This window comes from Macrobrachium rosenbergii, chromosome 59 (genome assembly GCF_040412425.1).
Source record: "Macrobrachium rosenbergii isolate ZJJX-2024 chromosome 59, ASM4041242v1, whole genome shotgun sequence".
NCBI classification, from domain to species: Eukaryota; Metazoa; Arthropoda; class Malacostraca; order Decapoda; family Palaemonidae; genus Macrobrachium; species Macrobrachium rosenbergii.
This window is the reverse complement of record NC_089799.1, coordinates 14,370,913-14,380,874: the sequence shown is the minus strand read 5'-3', so window position 1 is coordinate 14,380,874 and position 9,962 is coordinate 14,370,913.

Here is a 9,962-nt window from a genome sequence, read left to right as displayed (position 1 = left end):
AAGCTTTGTCACATAGAAATCACATGCAGACAACACACGTGGGAGCACATTCATCACGCAGCTACACGGAGTGAATGTTTCATATTTCATAAAGAGTATGAATTTGTTATGTATATAGTAAATATGAAATGGAATAAATAGAAACCTGTATATATATATATATATATATATATATAATATATATATATATATATATATAGTATATATATATATATATATATATATATATATATATATATATATATATATATATATATATATATATATATATACATTACAGCTTTCTATTTCATCCCATTTCATATTTACTACATTCATACGAAATACGTATTCAGTATGAAATATTCACCCTGGTCATACAGAAATATATAAGCATTTAAATTTAGCTTTGGGTATTCCGGTATGCGACAATTACAGTCAGCTTTGGAACTCATTCACTGCTTAGGTTTTTCTGCGACGCCTGGGCCCAGTATTTTTCCTTTCTTACTTTCTACTTAATCTACGAGGAATTAGTTCGCTACGAACACCAGTTTCCCTTCCTTCCATCCAGTCCATTCCAGATGATAATACTTTTTTATTTAATTCCTTTCCTTTCTGTTTTTCTCAAGAAGGATGGAGGTCAACCGAATATTCCTCAATGAGGGACCAGAAAGTCAGGAGGCGATTTTAAAAGTTGAGGCCAAAGTCATTTGCAATTGCACGTCTCCACGTTTCTTTCTTCCTTCCTTCCTTTCTTTCTTTCTTTCTTTCTCCCTTCCTTCCTTACTTCCTTTTTTCTCTTTCTTTCTTTCTGTCTTTCTTTCTTCTCTTTCCTCATATCTTTTGTTCGAAATCTAATCTGAGAAAAAAAAGAAATTGGACAACAAATGCCAAAAAATCAAGGCCTAGCTTTAACATTCTTATTCTGAGAAGATAAGGTCTGGTTACCTGTCTGTATGCAGTCCAGAATGCATTTGTGTTTTTGCCTCCTGTCAGCCAGGTTATGTGGCTGTCTGTATGCTGTTGGTCTGGTCTCTGCCTGCTGTCAGCCAGGTTATGTCTTATGTGGCTTTCCCTATGCTCTTCAGTCCGTTTATTTGTCTTGACCTACTGTCAGCTAGGTTATAGTCTACCTGCATGCTGTCCAGTCTGCTTGTGTGTTGTCGCTGCCTGCTGTCAGCCAGGTTGTGCGTCTGTCTTTAAGCTTGCCAACTTTTGGGTCGCTGCTGCCAATCAGGCTGCATATCTAGTTCTTCATTGGCAGGGTGGGTAGAGCTTTCGGCTAGCACGCTGTTGGCCCAGCGTTCGACTCTCCGACCGGCCAATGAAGAATTAGAGGAATTTATTTCTGGTGAGGAGAAATTCATTTCTCGTCATAATGTGGTTCGGATTCCACAATAAGCTGTAGGTCCCGCTGCTAGGTAACCAGTTGGTTCTTAGCCACGTAAAATAAATCTAATCCTTCGGGCCAGCCCTGGGAGAGCTGTTAATCAGCTCAGTGGTCTGGTTAAACTAAAATATACTTAACTTAGGCTGCGAATCTTCCTGTATACTATCCACTTTGTTTATGTGTCTCTGCCGGCTGTCAGCCAGATTATGTGTCTGTATGTATGCTGTTCGGTCTGTACCGTGTGTTTCTGCCTTCTGTGAGTCAGGCTGTGTCTGTCTGTATGCTATCCAGTTTGTCTGTCTGTTTCTACCTGCTGTGAACTAGGGTATGCGACTCTCGGTATAATGTTTTGTCTGTTTATGTGACTGCCTTTAAGCTTGGCTGCCTGTTTGTCTGGTCTGTCTGTATGCTGTTTAGTCTGTCTGTGTGACTCTGCCTGTAAGCCTGGCCTTCTGTTGTCTGGCTGTTTGTCTGGCTGTCTGTCTGTCCGTCTGACTGTTTGCCTCTCTCAAAAACTTCCCCGGAGGAGAGATATCTCCAGGAAGAATTTAATCTTTAGGACGAACCACTGGGAGGGCTTTGGGGGGTGGGGTGGTGTGTAGGGTTGGGGGGGGGAAGGAGACGGACCTAAAATGCAGTGCGTCTGCCATCAGGGAAACATGGGTAAAATTTAAAGGGGAAAAATGGTGAGATGAATTCGGAATTAGTGTCCTGCGGAGCATTAATAACAAGGAAAGCCATGATAGTCGTGGAACGAAATCCCCGTATTCGGAGGGAGTTGAATTTGAGCTTTATATTCGGATTATATATTTTAATGAAATATTCGAAACGTATGCGTACGCTGTAAAAAATAAAAACACTTATATGCCATGTTTTCTGTGAGAGAATATGTTTTAGGGAATTATAAAAGGTTTTCTTGATATACATAAACATGCGTGCACAAACACTACGTAAATATATATGTATATATATATATATATATATATATATATATATATATATATATATATCTATATATAAAGTGACCATATAGATTATATATATATATATATATATATATATATATATATATATATATATATATATATATATATATATATATATATACACATAAATATATATATATATATACATATATATATATATATATATATATATATATATATAGAATCTACTGGTCACTTTTTACCAGATACGTATGTGATTATAATAGCCACAATGCCCTCTTAAGCTTCTCGATCTCTTGCAACTTTTTGGATACGCTTGTCTCTACAAAGCCTTAGATCCAAATGCAAGACATCTGAAGAAATTATGATGTCCGGCAGCGTTGTCGACCCGAAAAGTTCGGCAACGTGACCTCGTTGTGATTATGGGATGCGGATTCGATTCCTGTTACTGGACATCATAATTACTTCAAATTTCTTGCACTTAGATCTATGGCTTTGTAGTGACAAGCGTATCCAAAAAGTGTGAAGAATTCAAGTAGTTTAAGAGGGCATTGTATTATTAATTACATATATATATATATATATATATATATATATATATATATATATATATATATATATATATATATATATATATTATTGTGTGCTGTTGTTCATACTGTAAAGGACTAAATAGCAACTCCAATCTAAACACGTTTAGACACGGTCATGTTTGTACATTTTATCAATAAAGCTGCCAAATACTTTAACTTAGCATACCTTAAAAAAAGTGGGCTTTACGTCCAACAGATAATTCCATCATCATGAGAATATTAACGTAATAAATATAACATACATCACATACGTTCATGAAAGTAGACGAATGTTTTCAGAGACAATAGTGAAGTTTATTGACGAAGGGGGAAGAGCATCATCAAAGCCGATAAAAGAAAAAAAAAACGAAAACATCACAAACATTACGTGTGATAACAAGCAGGAAAGGCCGATTGGGTTCTTTGATCATGAAAACAACTCGGGGCCCGCCGCTCGCCGCCGAGGGGCGCAAAGTGAATAAATTCAATTACTCGGTAAGCTCCTCACGTGTCAGGATACCTCTCTCTCTCTCTCTCTCTCTCTCTCTCTCTCTCTCTCTGGTTGTGGACCATCTATGTCACTTTCTCTCTTTTGATTGTGGAACCTCTCTGTCTGATTGTGTACCCTTTCCCTTTCTCTCTCTCTCTCTGATTGTGGACCATCTCTCTCTCTCTCTCTCTCTCTCTCTCTTTGATTGTGGGCCTTCTGTCGTCCTTTCTCTCTGATTGTAGACCTCCTCTCTCTCTCTCTTTGATTGTGGGCCCCTCTGTCTTTCGTTCTTTCTGATTGTCTCTCTCTCTCTCTCTCTCTCTCTCTCTCTCTCTCTCTCTCTCTCTGACTGTGAGGGAGGAAACAAAATGTTAGCGATCTCTAGCAAACGTCGCTGAGGGATAATATAACTGAAGAAAGAAATATAAAATGAAAGCGTAAGGCAACCAGGCAAGGAATATAAAACAACAGAAGTGATTTTCTTGTCTACATTCATTGCTTATATATAAACAATGTTTATACGTAACCAATGTTTATATATTAAAGATTGATCTGGAATGAATTTTAGGTTACTGACATTCTGAAGAATTTCTCAGTGCTCTTTCTTGACGTTACTTGGTTTTACTGGCTCATGATTTTTGATTGATTATGCTTATTTACCCTGTTTTATTCAGTCCATTGGATCTTAAGTGCATCCCCTTCAACAAAGCCTTTATTTCATGCAAGTTTTTAACAGTCTTTGTTTCGTTATATCTCCAGCTGAAAACCTTTACGGACAGAGTCAGCAGACTATAGACCCAAGAAGGCTCAGAAGAGAATTCAGCCTTCAGAGAGAAACATTATATTAAAAGGTGATAAATTAATAAATGTAAGGGAACAGAAAATAAAACCGATACACCTTAAATTCAGGAGATGTCAGCAGCAGCAGAGAGCAGGACTGAATTTGCTCCTCGCTTGAACATTTAGAGATCGGATGATTCCACAACTGCACTAGGTAAGCTATCCCACATTATAGTTGTAGCCAAGGTAAAACTCTAACAAACTGAGTAGCATTAAACCTGATGCTAAAAAACGACACACTGTTCACCTCGTGTATATTTAGTCCTTACATAAAACGTCTGTCATGATTATCTGTTAAAAAATTACTTCCCATCACTACCTGAAGTTATTCGTTTTTCAGTGGTACTGTTGCGTTTTAGCAACTAACGCTATATATTAGCAGGAACTGATATGATACTTTTAATAGCAGTTCGGATACTAAACGAATTAGTATCGTCAGGACTTGCACATTTATATAAATATATATATAGTATATATATATATATATATATATATATATATATATATATATATATATATATATATATATATATATATATATAAAAAAGAAAGCTAGGTTATGCGGATTGGGTCTTATCAAATGAATTCGCGGTAACTGGTGACACTTCTGTTCTCTCACCCTTTTATGTGTATGTATGTATGTATGTATATTTGTACGTTTGTGTGAGTGCATGTTTGCGTGTGTGTGTCTTAAGAAGGGGATACTGTTACTAAACATACGACTCGAGCTCCCGATGCTGAGGGCACCAGGAATATGCCATAAGCCGCCCGTGCTTAACTGTCATCCATAGGTCATCCATAGTCCTACTGCCGTAACTGATATGGATAACTGTACTTCTATATACTATAACCGATATCCGGTATTTCTTTCCGAAAGCCACATCTGCAAAACTTAACGAATGACACAACGAAGAAATACAAAACAGATGAGCAGTTGAGAAATGAACAAAATGAAAATACAGCGTTATGGGAAACATGTAGCTCGATAGTTGACCGAAGACTGAAAGGATTTGGAAAATTTGAAATAAAAAAGTGTGATCAGTAGTACTATACACACACACACACACACACAGAGAGAGAGAGAGAGAGAGAGAGAGAGAGAGAGAGAGAGAGAGAGAGAGAGTAGTCCAGATGTAGGGTACCGAAAAGAATAAACACAGGAGCCAGAAACTTACGGAAAATAAAAAAAACTCAATAGTACAATACAGAGAGAGAGAGAGAGAGAGAGAGGGGGGTAGTCCAGATGTAGGTTACCGAAAAGAATAAAAACAGGAGCCAGAAAATAATGGAAAATAAAAAAAAACTGTCCGCGAGGACCGTTGATATTTGAAACCAAGATACGGGTCTGCCTTTCTCAAGACATTTCAATACAGCTGTCGAAGGTATTGTCAGGTCGGCTTTGTGTTACAATCAACCATTGTTTGGAAGGGGGTAGAGCCTAGACCGAGCTCTCTCTCTCTCTCTCTCTCTCTCTCTCTCTCTCTCTCTCTCTCTCTCCATAAGCACTCAGGCGCACTTGCAGATACACAGGCCATGAGAATCAATGATTTCAAAAGTTATTCTTATTTTTTCACCGTTCAAAATATTGTCATTTACACTATAGAGTTAGAACATTTCCAATAAATGGACACTTAGAAACACGAACGAATTTATAATATTACCGACAAACAGCGGTTTTACTAAACATTACGCCAAGTTTTAGGACACAATCTAAGCTTCTTCAAACTTTGTTAGACCTATTGGAGGGAATTACGATTGCGTCATTATGCCTTAAAGCCTTCTGAGATTAAGCTTAGATCGGCCTGTGAAAACGAGGTGTCCTTTCAGACTGGTATTACCTTACGTAACAGCGCTCTCTCTCTCTCTCTCTCTCTCTCTCTCTCTCTCTCTCTCTCTCTCTCTCTCTCTCTCTCTGTGAACTTCTTCCTCACGGTTTGTGCTATATCAAAGCTGTTTGCAGAAGTTAATTTTGACATTGTAAGATGTAGGATATGGCTGGTGTGTGTAGCGTATATCCTTCTTACTTTCAGCACCAGTTCTTCATCGTGAATAAAGTAAACTTCATCTAGTCATTCAATATTTTCTTGTAATGGCACCATTGCGAGCTGTAGGTTCGGTATATTGCTTTCGGGAGAGTTGAAACGAGACGGTGTGAGACTAGACTGAACAGTTCATGCTGTTTCAATACCAGACTAAAAGAATGAAAAAATCAGCAAATTACTGTAATGAACAAGGAATCTTAGACCTCCAGTTACAAGATACCCCAGTGTTCTAGAAAAAAAAAATTACTATATTATATTGATTTGTAATTCACTGACTCTCGTTTAGAACTATTGCTTTCTTCACGTTTGACCCAGTCAAAGATATGAAACTTTTGTCACCCTGTACATCCATCATATTTCATGTCAGTATAATGTCATAATATTTTGGCGATAATGATATCAATATACTGACTTGGAGTCCCATTGCATATGAGATATATTGGTGAAATTGTTGGTTTTCAAAAGAAAATTTGTGCCTTTGTCCATATTTTCGTCTTTAGCCTTCACTATTTGGCTTACCATAGACAAGGATAGGAATGTATAACTATTAGATTTTCTTTTCCAGTTGGAATTATTGAAATTAGGTGAAAATCAGGCTTCAAGAGTATTTTATTTATTGCATGATTGGTCTATTCCTTAACCATAGACAGAGGGGGATTGCGTATAATATTGATAAAAGAAGTAGCTTTTCAATGGCATTTTTTGCACCATCCTGTAGTATACAGTACGTACCTAAGCTTTGTAGGTTACGTTTGCTTTGACTGGTCACAATAATTCATACCCATACATTTGCTTACGAAACTTTTTTTTTTTTTTTTTTTACTTTTGCCAGCTTTATTACCATCTGGTAATTCTTGGTGCCTTTCCAGATGGTAGTGATATGCTTGTAAATAAATAAATGATACGTTTTGAATGATTTTCTGTCCATGTTGGATTTTGAATCACCCTGTATGTAGGCTGATGGGGTCGCTTAGTCGAGTGGCCAAGGAATCTAAAGTACCCTACAATTTGTCCGATGTGTATCGAAAATTTCAGTTAAAATGAAGCTCATTCAAGTTGAGCACGGTCCTGATGCCTTTAGGATACTCTTTTAAGACAACACGTTTCTTATATTCTCAGTTATATACCCGATACTTATATCAAGCCCATGGCAATGAATTTCCACTTTTTCGGTTTCTTTTTGTGCTGCCCTGTAAAGGTAAATCTCGTAGAAGCGAGGAACAAGATCACCTGCTTTTGTCGCCTTGTACCGACTCGCTAAATTTGAGATATAACCAATGAAACAAATAAAAATCAACAAAATAATGTTAAGTTAATCTGTTTCTTTAATGCATAAAGCTAAACTGAGGCAACAAACCACTACATACGAGATTTGTTTCAGACACTTTCTGCATCACTCTGTCTTTCGACTTCCATGGATGCTAAAATACCGAGCACATGGCTGTATTTCACAAAAATCCAATATAAATAGAACATTATTATGCTACAGAGTTGTAACTGAGGCGTTCCTAATAGTATCATGATATTAGAATAATTAATTATTTCTAGTTAAAAAAAAAAACTCCTGACCACTGACTAGCTGATATAGTTGAACAGTTTTGCCATGTGATAAGTTTTGTACCACCCTGTATTTTTACGGGGTGCTGAAGGATTTTAAAGTAAGGCATTTGCTATTTTGCACCGTTAAAAACACGCCAAAAGGAAGGTTCGTTTGCTTTGTAAGTAAATGAAGAAATGTTTAATTAACGGTTTAGTATTTACTGTTTTGTATCCACGCATTGAAAAGGTAATATCATTAGGATGAGCTAATAATGTTTGAAGTAACATTTTCAAAATATTGTTTTTATCACCCTGTATTTATGCCCATTTTCTTTGATGCCTTGAGGAACACCAGGGTAGTTTGGTACTATCCTGGTGTTCCTTGAAGCATCAGAGAAAATGGACATGAATAGGCTACAGGGTGATGATAACTGTTGTCCGTATCCTTCCTTTTTTTAATACCATTCATCTGTCAGGTAATCGAGTATTAGTGGCACGCCTGTTTAATTTGGATCTGTTAATATGATGTATGGAGGAGTGCAAATTCATGCTGAAAGACTCCGTATTGCTTTTTAATAACTCTGTTGACCTAGACGTATTAAACACTCCCCTGTATGTAAAATAATGTCTGTCGTTCCGGGGTTTTGGGGGAGAATAACCATTGGAAAATAAAATCTGATTAAAGTTTGCGCAAAGAAGCCATTTATTAAGCGCTTTCAAGAGTGGGAATAGAATAAGCTGACGAACAGTGTAATATTCCTCTCCCATTCAAATCGAAGACGCTCTCTGCTCGGTTATATACAGGGTAACACAAAAAGCATTTGGAAAATAGTAAGTCAACAAGTATTAGCTTACAATCACTGTATTGTCTTCAGCTTCAGAAGTCAGAAGTGATCAACTGCCAGTATTCTAATCCTCACCCTTTGACTTTCAAAGCAACTGAACAGCTTTTTTTAATTAATCTGTAATTCTAAAACTTCAGATTACAATCCTTTCAGATCATCAGGCAGTAACGTGTACTGAGGTGACACAAAATTAGTAGATAATGCTATCTAATTTTATCCGTTCAACAGTTTATCCCCCAGACCACTCCAGTTAGACTACATGGCCTGTTCTTGATATCAATCAATAATACAAGAAATTTGCAGCCTATTTAATCCACCATATAAGATATATTTATAACTATTTCTAATCAGTTAAAAACCAATGCCTGGTACTTTGGTATCCTTGACGAGATCAGAAGACAGAGTGACGCAGAAGTTATTTGTGGAAAAGGCCCCTCATAGATTGTGGTTTATTCTCGCATATAAGACCTATGAATTGGAAAAAATAATAATTTACAACATCAGATTGCTATTTGGAGTCTTAAGAGTCTTCTCTGATATTTTATTTTTTATATTAATTTTCGCTGACTGGGAATCAATGTAGGCACTCCATGTTCCCTGCCTCGGCAACGACTGACCTGTACAGGGTAGCACAAAAAGAAATTGAAGGAAGATAAATCCAATAATACTGATTTATTATCGTTATTGGGCGTTCATAATTTAATTATGAAAATTTACTTATATTAGGTGGCATTTCAAATGTCCCAGGTCCTTCATAAAGCTTGATTAACCTTCATTTCAGCTGAAATATTTGTAGAAGACAATAGGTGCCACATACTTTAGGCTCCTTGGCGGCTATTCAAACAAGAAAAATCCTGCGTAACAACTACAGGGCGAGTCAAAATCCATTTGTGGAACTACAGACCAAAATGTGCTCTATTAGCATATATTGCTGCAATCTAAGTAGAAGAAAGAAATTTCATAAAAGGGCAGGGTTCCTCAGCTTTCATAGCAAGTGAGCATCCCTTTTAGTTTTAACTTGATTGGCATATAACTAAGATTGCCTGGAGTTCAAAGCCTCATTCAGAAGTATATACAGAGTGACACAAAATTAACAAGGACCAGCTGTTGTATTTATATTCATTCTTAAGTTAGTCCCATGGCATTCAGTTAGACTACATTATCTGTTGATAATATCAAGAAGACTACAAAGTAACCACAAGCACATTTGAGTTCTGCTAATTGCTATTTGTAATAATTTCTAAACCAATAGATCATTACTTTGATATGCTTGGCTAGATCGAAAGACAGAGTAACACAGAAGTTTTCATTTGAAAAG